Source organism: Myotis myotis, unplaced genomic scaffold (assembly GCF_014108235.1).
Source record: "Myotis myotis isolate mMyoMyo1 unplaced genomic scaffold, mMyoMyo1.p scaffold_m19_p_1, whole genome shotgun sequence".
Taxonomy (NCBI): domain Eukaryota; kingdom Metazoa; phylum Chordata; class Mammalia; order Chiroptera; family Vespertilionidae; genus Myotis; species Myotis myotis.
The window spans coordinates 45750284-45763128 of record NW_023416313.1 but is presented as its reverse complement, the minus strand read 5'-3'; positions in this window follow the sequence as shown (position 1 = coordinate 45763128).

Sequence of the window (12845 nt, the reverse complement as noted above, 5' to 3'; positions counted from 1 at the left end):
TCCAGAGGATGAGGCCCAGAAATCAGGATTTTAAAGATTCCCAGGTGATTCTAATGTGCAGCCAAGGTTGAGAACCACTGTCCTATACCAACCCTCAGCTTTTGTTTTTAGGGCCTTCAACGAATTGAATGAAGCCCACATGCATCCTCAAAAGTAACTGCTACTTAAAGGCAGCTGGTTATAGATGTTAATCACATCTACAAAATATCTTCAGAGCAACATCTACACTGATGCTTGGCTAAACAAATAGGCACCATAGCCTGGCCAAGCTGACACATAAAACTTAACCATCACACACAACTTCTGTTATTTTTGTTGTCCTTTACAAGGTTTAAAGTCTTTTAAGTTTCACTACTAACTTTTTGTGTTTTTCTGGATTCCTAAGTCATCCCACAGGCGATTTTTAAACAACCACCTGGGAGCTATCCCCTTAAAAGGTCTACATAGGATTAGTGTATTAATTAAGGCTTCACCATGAAATTCTTGGGAAAAGCAGAGCTCCTGTTTATGGAGATTTTAATTCAAAAGCACAACAAGGGAAAAGCACTTCTATTTTGTCATTTAATTCAACAGCCATATGCTCTACTAAATCAAGAATTTACTCACCTTGACAGTTTACCTATTTTGGAGATAAATAGCTAACAATAAAGGCTCAGAAAGTTGTCTATTTATGCCTCTGGTCTCCCATGTGTGCACCTCTTCCCACCACATGAGTCTCATCCCCACCCAACTTCTCCACCAGTGATTCTTAACCTTAACTGCACATTAGAATCATCTTGAAGAGTTTTGAAGGGACACAAAACAGAATGGAGCTGAGAACCTGCCCCCACTCAGAAATTTGGATTTAATCACTCTTAATTGGAAACTGCTGTGCAAACCAGCCTGCAACTACTGTAACTGCTTTAGAAGCTTGGCACCCTCACCCAAAGTAAAAAAATAAAAGCATCTGAGATAAACTAATTAAGCACCTGTTGGCTCAGTGACTGATTAAATCACACAAGTGTAAATTTCTAATATGGCTTTATCTCAATCGGCCATTGCATTATGAGAATTGTGTCAATTATAAAATAAAATTGTTGTCTTCCATTAAAGAAAACCCAGCCATAGACACTCAAGTAAAAGATAGCCTCTCCCAGTGGCTACTTCATCCTTGTCCATTTCTTCCAGGCTCTGAAATACTCTTTTCTTCATTAAACTAAGAGGGTACTTAATTGTGCCTTCAACCACACCCACCACCACACGGCTCCTACTTTCATTAATTTAAGCTTTGGGGCAAATTCTAGTTTGTAGTTAATGATAGTACCTTCTTACCCAGCCATAGGTCAGGAGTTTGGGATTCCTGTATTGTGTCTACCCCAGGAAGAAATTTCCTAAAAATGTGTGTCCTCACTCTTCAACATCAGAAGTAGGAATCTTGGCATCAGTGTATGCTGCGCCATGAAAAGCCTCGGGAAGGCATGCCAGTTTCACGTAAAAATCTTTGCCTCCACCTTGTGGACAGCAGGTCTAAATGCAGATGGCTGTGCAGAAATCTACCCTGAAAGCAGATCTTCATGGAATTGACAGCACATGGTCAGGTGGAGCAGGCTTACTCTGCTACAGCTCCATTTACAACCTGAACAGCTTGAAGCCAAGTTAGCAAGATACAGAATTTTCTATCTTTATTCTCAGGGATTTTAACACTTGTGTCAATTTGGCTGCTTTGTACACACAGACTAAATGATTCATCTAATTTTTTCATTTAGTTCCTGAGACTTAATAAATGTGAGAAAATATTCAACCCATTTTACCTCTAAACAGGTTGCATTAGTGATGGGAGTACAAAAACCTTCTCCACATTAAACTTCTGCTAAGATTAGGTAAGAACACTGTTAAAAAAAAAAAAAAAAAAAAAAAAGAAAAAAAAAAAAAAAGAAAAAAAAAAAAAATAGTAATTTTTTTAAAAAATATATATTTTTATTGATTTTTTTTACAGAGAGGGAGGGAGAGGGATAGAGAGTTAGAAACATCGATGAGAGAGAAACATCAATCAGCTGCCTCCTGCACACCTCCTACTGGGGATGTTCCCGCAACCAAGGTACATGCCCTTCACCAGAATCGAACCTAGAACCTTTTAGTCCACAGGCCGACGCTCTATCCACTGAGCCAAACCGGTCGGGGCAAAATAGTGAAATTTTTACACACTGTCTTTTAAAAATACTTTCCTACATTATCTCATCTAATCTTCATCACATCACACGATTTAATTTACAGACGAAATGGGTTCAGTGAGATAGCAAATGAATTAACAACCTAACAGCAAAGAATAGTCTAACTATACAAACATACTTAGCTACTGCTTAGCAGCTCTACGCTAAAGCAGCTTAAAACAAACTTGCTCCCGAATCTGGGGGTGGCCTGGGCCAGGATTTCTCATGCAGTTGCTGTCGAGCAGTGCCTGGGGCTCGGCCACTTTGAATGCTTTTTCCTTCACATGAGCTAGACTGGCCCCAGAGGACTGGAACAGCTGGGGTCTGTAACCCTGGGCTCCGTGGGCATCCCTCTCTAGGTGGTCTCTTCAGGGGATCTCCACACAGCAGCCTCTGCACAGCCAGACTTTTCACATGGAGCTGAAGGTTTTCAGAGGGTTTCCCAAGACACACAGAAGTTCAACCTCCCTCCCCCCACCCATCCACAGTTTTACTTCCCATGGTTTCAGCTATCTGTCGTCCAGGTAAAACATTACCTGGAAAGTTTCAGAAATAAATAATTCTTAAGTTTTAAATTGTGCACCATTCTGAGTAGCATGATGAAATCTCACACCATTAACTCCGTCCCTTCCTGGTGTCGGAAATCATTCCTTTGTCCAGTGTATCCCCACTGTCTATGCTCCCCACCCCTTAGTCACCTCGTAGCCATCTAGGTTATCAGATCTACTGTCCCAGTATCAACTGCTTGTGTTCAAGTCACTTTTACTTAATAATGTCTCAAAGCTCAAGAATAATGATGCTGACAATTCAGATATGCCAAAGAGAAGCTATAAAGTGCTTCCTTTAAGAGGAAAGGGAAAAGTTCTCAACTTAATAAGGAAAGAAAAAAATATGCTGAGGTTATATGATATGCTAAAAATATATGCTAAGATCTATGATAAAAAAAAATCTTCTACCCATGAAATTGCCTAATTTAGAAATTAACTTTACCATAGCTGTGCATGCATAGGAAAAAAAAAAAGTACATATAGGGTTTGGTACTATCCACAGTTTCAAGCATCCACCGGTGGTCTTCGGACACATTCCCCAGGGGTAAGGGCGGAACTATTGTAACAGCAGGAGCTGTCCTTTCTAATCAACCCTTGGAAGTCTGGCAGCATTACTTCCACCACATTCTATTCAAGGGGCAGTGCAAACACCCATCCACTTTCAAATGGAGAGGAAATAAACTGCATTTTTTCATGAATGGAGCATCAAATAATTTGTGGGTGTTTTAAAACCGCCATCTCTACATTAGCTTCATTGACCACCGTGAGGTGAGTACTACTACTATCCACATTATATAGATGTGGAAGTTGAGGCACACTGTGGGTAAATTGTCCTCCCAAGGTAAAAAACTAGTTTTGACTGTTAGGATTTTAAAATCCACATAGTTTGACTCCAGGCTATCTATATACACGTAACATCTATGCATACCCTATTGACATTAAAATTGGTAGTTGGATATACAGGACAATTCCGAAGGATATTTCACTATCATCCTTAATTATCAGGTTAAAAAAATCGAAAAGCTTATATTTATATTTCCCTTTATCCCATTTCCACAAGAAAATCACATCTAGCTAGGTTCTGTTTTACAGAATACATTATCTTTTAAATGTGCAGTTACTGGGCATCTAGTCAGCATTTACAAAGCACAGTCCCTATCCTCAGAGGAACTCCTTTCTCCTGGGAAAGACAGTCACCTTCACCTCCAATGAACCAGGGAGTGAATGACACAGGCAGAAAGAAGGGAACCCCTGAGGTGACGATGAGAAGAAAACTCAGTGCGAAGTTGCAAAACGTGAATATCAACACAGGCTCCTTGAGGTAAATGGTTGCTCTCCGCCATTAAGCTCAACTCCAGTGGAGGTTACTTTGTAAAGCTTCTTGCCCAATGCAAGGAGCACACCGTCTGTCTGTCATTTCCATTTCGCTTCCTGCAGCCCAGCAGCCAAGTCAGCTTTCCTGAAATTCCATCTGGGAACTGAAGTCCAGAAGGAACTGAAGTGGAATGATGCATCAGTCATCAGCTTCCACTTGAAAAGTCACCATAAGTTGTTTGTTTTTATATCTTGTGTTTACTTTAGTGATAGGTGGGAAGATGACACATCAAATAATAATAATTAAAATAAGTCATGGTGCCACCTGTCCAGTCAGACTCTGGACCACCTACCTGGGCAACTAGGGGGGAGACAGAGTAAGCCTTCAAAGGCCCTCAACTAACCACCAGCTCTAGACCGTTGAGCAGTGGTTCTCAACTGTGGGTCGCGGCCCCTTTGGGGGTTGAATGACCCTTTCACAGGGGTCACCTAAGACCATCGGAAAACACATATATAATTACATATTGTTTTTGTGATTAATCATTATGCTTTAATTATGTTCAATTTGTAACAATGAAATTGGGGGTCACCACAACATGAGGAACTGTATTAAAGGGTCGCAGCATTAGGAAGGTTGAGAACCACTACCTTTGAGCTTTTTACGTAAGCCCCTTTTTTTACTCAAATCTTCTCAAGGTTTCAATAACAATGGATTTGTGTTTTTATTATTATACTAGAGGCCCGGTGCATGGATTCATGCACCGGTGGGATCCCTTGGCCTGGCCTGCAGGGATTGGGCTGAAACTGTCTCTCCGTCATCCCCTAAGGGGTCCTGGATCGTGAGAGGGCAGTTCTCAGGTGATGCACCCCAGAATCAGGATCCTTCCTCTCTTCTCCCAATATTATGTCACTTTCTTTCTGTATCTGTCTTGCTTCTTTCATCTCACTTTACCCTAAGTTTGGCGGTAACTGATGACTTGTGGGCATTTAGCTGCAAAATGCAATTATTTAGCAAACAGGATTTACTTAGCCTGGAATCTAGTCAGCCTAGGGCAGGACCCTGCTCAATGTCAGGCTCCTGCCCAGGCCCTTCTGCCCAGGAGAAGTCATGTGGCAGTGGGAACCTCCTTCCCACCTGAGCTGCTCCTTCACCTCCTTCCCTCCCTGGAGGTTGCCCGCTGGTGCTACTGTCCACCCGGAAGGAGGGAAGCCACAGCTGATTTTCCAGCTGAGAGTGGTAGTGGGAAAATTCGCTGCCTCCATTGGAAATTGATATTAAGTGGATGGGCCAGTGCGGGCACCAGACATCAGAGTCCTGAATGTCTCATCATTTAGCTAATCAAGTTGAAAGGCTTCTATAAAGGCCAGACCCATGACCTCTGCAATGGGCTAGTGGCCTTGTGGGGAGCCAGACCTGAAGTGGGGAGCCAATGGGCTAGAGGCCCAGTGTACAGATTCATGCACCAGTGGGGTCCCTCAGCCTGGCCTGCGGGGATCCGGCCAAAACCTGCTCTCCGACATCCCCTGAGGGGTCCTGGATTTTGAGAGGGTGGTTCTTGGGTGACGCACCCCGGAATCAGGCTCCCTCCTCTCTGGTTCCGGGAGTGTCACCCGAGAACCGCAGCTGCCAAGTCACCGCAGCTCGGCAGCTTCTGCATTTAGTGTCTGCCCCCTGGTGGTCAGTGCACATCATAGCTACTGGTCGGATGGTCGAATGATTGGCCGGTTGGCCGGTAGCTTCTACCCAGAGACCCGGGCTATGAGAGTACACTAACTGCAAGACCCAGATCCCCCATACTTTCCTTTGTGTGCCAAGCGCAATGAAGCCAACGCTCTTCATCATTCCTCTAGTCACAAGGATCTAAGGCACAGAAAGGACAATAAATGGCCATTGAAATGCCACCATTTTTTGACTTGCATATCTCTGAGATTTGAGCCTTTTCCGCTACTTTATATTAAATGCATTACTCCCAAGCCCTCCCAATCAGATATTGATATGTGCAGCTGCCAATCCAAAGCACAATATTTACCAAATAGGAAAAAGTTTATATCTTTTTCACCTTCCCCTCCTTAATAAAAGACCGATTTTGCTCATTGAATATAATGCTTAGCACATCAATGATATGGGCATTTTAGGATTGGGCTCTTTCTTCAGTACCCAGACAAGTTAAGTAAACACATTATTTGATTTTACACCCGATCACACACAACGTTAAGACAGCTCTACTGTCCAAACTTGGTGAGGTTGCTTTCCCCAATCACCATCCACACTTTCTAGCTTCTGTTTTAAGTCACAACATTCTCACTTCCTAGCCAGGCTGAGAAAGGGACTTGTGATTCAGATCTGGCTTATGCAGGTAGAACAGAAAGAAAGGGGATTTAGAGGGAGAGGTCTCTCTTCTCATAATTCACAGCTCATTTTACTCCCAAAGCATTTTACCCCCTGCACCATGTTGGGCAACAACTATGTCTCTTCAGAATTTCAGTGGAAAGAATTACATTTTCCCTTGAAGCTTAAACGAAACAACAGTACTGATCAGTATCTTCTTTAAACCCTGGCACACTTTAGGGCACCATACTTCAGGGTGCCCTGTTCTAGACTTTGTCCAGCCAGAAACCCTCCCCATTGGGCCAGGCATCCATGGGGCCAAAGGGACATGCCACACAAGAACCCACTCTCTTCCTCCTTCCAGACTTCACCGTAGTATCCAGGATGCCAGAATCCCATGCACACTTCCAACAACAACTTCACAGGCCTCTTCTCTGGGCAGACCACACTGTCACTGGGCCAAGAGGCAGTAGTTTGTAGAGGATGTGAACAGGGTTTAAAAATGTTATCTGATTTATTCACGGTGCCACTGAGCTAAGACTAGATTTGGCTCACTTCAAGATCTCTAACTGGAGCCTCCCAACAGTATTTTAATAACTGAAAATTATTGCTTACTATTTGTCAAGCATTGTTCAAAATACTTTAACTTCACTATCTCATATTCACACAGACAAGTAAACCTCTATGAAACAGCTATAATAAGTATGCCAATTTTATAAATCAGAAAACTGACACATAAGGAGATCAAGTGACTGGCTACAGGCTACCCATTAGTAAACTGTGGTGCAGCTGGGATTCAAGCTTGGCAGACCTCAGAGCCCAGGTACTCAACTTGGACACCCACTTCTCTGCCTATAGGGCATGGTGCTTAATTAAGGAAGAGCAGCTTCTCGAAATTATGCTTGAAATTATGATAAAAGAAACTTTTCATGGTTTGGTCAGAAAGGTATTTTCTACCTACATATTCTAATACTTAGGCTCATTTCATATGTTTTTGTTTAGATTTAAGGGTTTTAAAGTTTTCTTTCTTTTAGGCATTGTTATAAAACTAGAAGCCTGTTGCATGAAGATTCATGCAATAAGCCTTCCTTCCCCTGGCTGCTGGCACTGGTTTTCCTCCGGCACCTGGGACTCAGGCCTTTGGTCTGGCCGCAGCGGAGAAACCAAGCCTCTTCAGTCTTCAGTCTTCGCTCCGTGCCTGCATATGCAACTTAACCACCATCTTTGTTGGGTTAATTTGCATAGTCACTCTGATTGGCTGGTGGGCTTAGCAGAGTGACATCAATTTGCATGCTTCTCTTTTATTAGTGTAGGTTGCTGAAAATACAGTGGAATTGTTTAAATGTGTCCAGCATCTTGAAAATTTAAAGATGATAACAAATGATAAGACACTTGATAGTAGCTTCTGCCTATGAGAGAAATACATCCAGAAAGTATAGAAAAGAGGTAAAAATCAAGAAAATCTCCAAAATTTCCCATATGGATGAGATCATCCAAAAAAAGTCAAGAATTGCTTTTTCCTAAGATAAGCCTGTGTTTCTCTCCCTGTTACTTTTTCAAAAAAACAATTCTTTTAAATGAGTTGTTCTTACTCCCCCAGATATTCAGTACATTGTTTCAGGCAAAAGAATTGAAGAAACGAACTAGAAAATGTGACAAAGACAGAAGGCTCTACAATTTTAAGTTACATTAATGAAAGGGAAAATACAAATTTCATGCACAGATTCAAGAAACCAGTTCTTAAAGAATATTTATAAGTTTATTGTGATAGATCATGTGTGCACCCTGATATACAAAATAAATTTATCAAAAGTAGAAATAAAAATCTGTTTTTGAAATAAGCATCTTTGAAACTTGTTATAAAATTCCTCTGCTGTTATGACTATAATGGCTTAAGTTTTATTTTATATAATGTACACGATATACTCTATTAACCTTTTTAAATTTTATTAACTTTTTAAAAAATACTAATCAGCAATCTAATACCATTCAGTGTAATTCTAGGCTATCCTAAGTTATCAAGTGCCCAAGAAAAGGAAATTTATCCTAGTGCTGGCCTAAGAAAAAAGATTATAGACATAGAGGGGTAGACATAGCCATAAAATACATAGATATGGAGGTATAAGTATAGGTTTATGTCCATGTTACATACACCAGTTTTCCTTTCCATTAATGTAACTAAGAACTGACTGCCACCTGGCCAGTGTACCTCAGTGGTTGAGCGTTGACCTATGAACCAGGATGTCACAGTTCAATTTCTGGTCAGAGCACATGGCCAGGTTGTGGGCTTGATCCTCAGAAGGAGGCATGCAGAAAGCAGCTGATCAATGATTCTCTCTCATCATTGATGTTCTCATCTCTCTCTCCCTCTCTGAAATAAATAAAAATATATTAAAAAATAATTGAAATCTTCACAAATCAAAGTATTTAGGAAAATACTTTAACTGGATTCTGTGAATTGAAAAGCCCTTTCCTTTCTCATTGGTGGAATACCAGAAGAGAACTGAACTGCAAGTGTAGAGACCAGAGATTTATCCCAGTTTTGCCATCACATTGTATGACCTCAGACATTTCATTCAATCTCCCTGTTTTCCCATCTGTAAAATATTGGAAATAGACTAAAGAACCTCTATAATTCTTTATTCACCCATTTTCTCTGACAAGAGTATACATGTGCAGTATCTGAAACTTTTCATAAATATTAATTACTCAATTGCCCCACTAGATGGTAGCAGATTCCTGGTTACTGTATCATTGCAGGCCTGCAATTCAACTTTCTGAACATCTCTAACTTCTACCATCAAAAGTTAAGAGAAGGACTTTGCCTTAGTTGTCAAAAGACTTGAGTTTTACTATCAACTCTGACATTTATTACTAGAGGCATGGTGCACAGATTCATGCACTGGTGGGGTCCCTCGGCCTGGCCTGTGGGGATCAGGCTGAAACCGGCAATCCAACATCCCCCGAGGGGTCCCAGAGTGCAAGAGGGCACTTCGCAAAGTTGCTCTTGCTCAGCAGCTCCTGCATTGAGCGTCTGCCCCCTGGTGTTCAGTGTGAGTCGTAGCTACAGTACTAGACGGTCTGCTGGTAGCTTAGGTTTTTATACATATAGATTTGTGTGACCTTGGCCAAATGAGCCTTTGGAGTTTCTGATTACCTTCCATAAAGTCAAAGGGCATCTTCCCGATCTAAAACTATGACTGAATACTATAACCATTGCAAGAATAAGACACATTTAAATAGTATTGTCTTCTTTTTCTACCTTGAGTCATTTCAATAGTCTGCATTTGTGATAAAGAAAAATTCCATTTTCTATCTATTGAGACCATGAGCTATTAACATTTTTATTTCCTCATTTGCAAAAGTGGGAAAATAATAATTCACCAACGGGTATTATAATGAGCAAATAGATATGACAAGTAAAGCGGTTAATAAAAATTATCCATTACTATTTGTAAATTGTTATGATTTTGTTCCATGATGTGTAGACTCCCTCAGACCATTATTCCTAACAAGTTTCCTGATATTTCCAGGCACAAGCCAGTACCTTTGTGCTGACTCTCACTTAAAGGTTCAGAATCTGCCCTGAACAGTACATGGTCCAGAAACACCTCATGAAATCCTCTCATCTAAGTGGCTACAAAAATTCCCAGGCCTTGGACCTGCAAGTCCTGAAGGAGTCTAGGTGTCCTGCCTTAATCAGTTCCCATTGAGACTCCTTAAATGAGCCCCCCAAGGGCCTTCCAATCTGTAGTTGAGTCCTGTAGTCTCTTGGATTCCCCCTCTAAGGAATGGGAGTCAACCTGAAGGCCTCCAGGTAAACATGGTGGGCTTCCAATCTTAAACAAACAAAACAAAGATTACAGAAGTTCATGTGTCTGGTTCCTCCTTGAGCTGGCTCTGTTTATTCACCACAATCATCAATTATATTACTTCTAAATAAAAATATTGTGTTACATATTGCATGACAAGAGTTGCCATGTTCTCTTAGGTTTGGGGTTTAAAGCCTCAAAGACATAAAATACTGAAGAGGCCGAAGGTATCAAGTCATTTAACAAATAAAATTCCTAGGAGCCACTGTGCTTCTTTGACCTCATTAGCTGTCATCACTTTGAAAATATTTTATGTTATAACCTAGCAGAATTAAGGTGAAAGCAGAAACTATCTCTTTAATCACCCCATTTTATTTTTCAAAGAACTGCACTGCAACCGATTTCTGTTTTGTCCTTTCTCTCTCTCTCTCTCTCTCTCTCTCTCTCTCTCTCTCTCTCTCTCTCTCTCTCCCCCCCCCTTCTTCCACCTCCTTCTCTCCCTTTCTTCCCTTCCTTCCTCCCTTTCTTTTATTTTTCTTTCTTTTTTCTTTTTTAAAATATAATCTTTATAATGACAGGCTTCTGTTATGGACTAAGTGTGTTCCCCCAAAATTCATTTTTGGAAATCCTAAGCCCAAAGTGATAGCATTGCAGGTAGGTCCTTTGAGGTGATTAGGCCATGAAGATGGATACCTCAGGAGTGGCACAAATGCTCCCATAAAAGAGACCCCAGAGGGTGCTCTTCCTTTTCCTGCCATGTGAGGACACGGCCAGGAGACGGCTGCCTTCTATTAACCAGGAAGTAGATGCTCGCCTGATACCGAGTCTGCCTGTGCCTTGATCTTGGACTTCCCAGCCTCCAGAACTGTGAGAGCTAAATATTTGTTCTTGAATCTGCCTCCCCACCACTCTGTAATGTTTTTGTTAAAGCCACGTGTAAGAGAGTTTCCACATCTTTCTTTCCAACCATCAATAACCAATATGAATATATAATAAAAATTCCACTCAGGAGAGTAACAAAAATTATAAAGTACCTGAGAATAATACTTAAAACTTTTATAGAGAAAACTACATATTTTACTAAAGAACATAGAGGAAGACGAAGGACAAATGCTACTACCATTGAGGTAAATATTTCATATGGCAAAATATCAGGTTTTCTCCAATTCAATCTATAAATTCAATACATTCTAAAACAATACCCACCCCCTCTCTCCTCTCTCTCTCTCTCTCTCTCTCTCTCTCTCTCTCTCTCTCTCTCTCTCTCTCTCTCGTGTGTGTGTGTGTGTGTGTGTAATACATACAAAAAAACTGGCATTTTTATTTATTTATTGAATTTATTAGAATGACATTGGTTATTATAATTACATAGGTTTCAGGTGTATAATTTTATAATACATCATGTGCATGTTGTAGTGTGTGCTCAGCAGCCTCATTTTACTTTCATTGGAATTTCAGTGTGTAGCATATAATTTCTCCAGCAGTATTACAGATGTATATGTAACAGGGTGAGTCCAGTGAAGATATCAGTGTTGACAGGGGTGGTGAATCAGATAGCATGGCCCAGCCCAGGTCACATTCGGTGAGGATGCAGCCCAGCCACTCTAGATCAGAGCAGGTGATGAGAAAGCAGAACCAGGGATGGGCTGGGTCTAGAAATATCCAGCACTCTCAGTGGTTTTCAACCTTCCTAATGCCGCAACCCTTTAATACAGTTCCTCATGTTCCCCAACCATAAAATTATTTTTGTTGCTACTTCATAATTGTAATTTTGCTACTGTTATGAATCGTAATGTAAATATCTTATATGCAGGATGTATTTTCATTGTACGCAACCCACAGATTGAGAACCGCTGCGGTTAGCAGGGATGAGGACAAGAACCTAGAGACTCAGGAGCACCCCCAGATAAGAAGCTGCCAAGGGTAATGAAGAAACCAGAAAATATGCGTGGGTACCCCTTTAATGAGGCAGTACTAAGAATCTATCTGCTCGCACCATTGGTTCCTTATTTACTAAAGATGACTCAGGGCCTTCAAAAAGGCACATAAGATTAAAATACTTCTTAAAGGAATATCCCACACTTAAGAAAGAATAATGAATACAAACTAGAAAAAAGAGAAAAGTTGACCTCCAGTTATGTATGCTTTAGCTCAGGAAAAATTCTGTAGATGCAGACCACACTACACCCAGTTCATTGAGGACAGAGCTTGAACCTGGCCTGCCCTTTTATCACCAGAGACCAATCTGCTGCCTGGCACACATGTGCTCTCAGTGAATGTTTGCCTTCATTGCAGTTGCTGTGGATGACACTGCTGAGCATATCCAAAAGCAAAAGCTTGTGATAGTGTCCTGTTGAGTGACCCCAGTGCAGAGTCATAAACCCCTGACCTTTGGCCCTCTCCTGACCTTTAAGATGAATGCATATATAAGCACACAATAGAATTCACCCACCCCAAACAAGAACTAAAGCCAGGATATAGGCTCCAAAAGAACATAAACTTCCTGCTTGCCTATTACATTTGGTGACCCCTGGCACCCTGTATACCATTCTCACTAGCGGTGAGTTCTTTAGAATTGCTTCATAGGCACAGTACAATAGCCTGGAAGTCCGGCCTGGTCTTGGCATCTACTAGCTGTGTAACCTAGATCAAG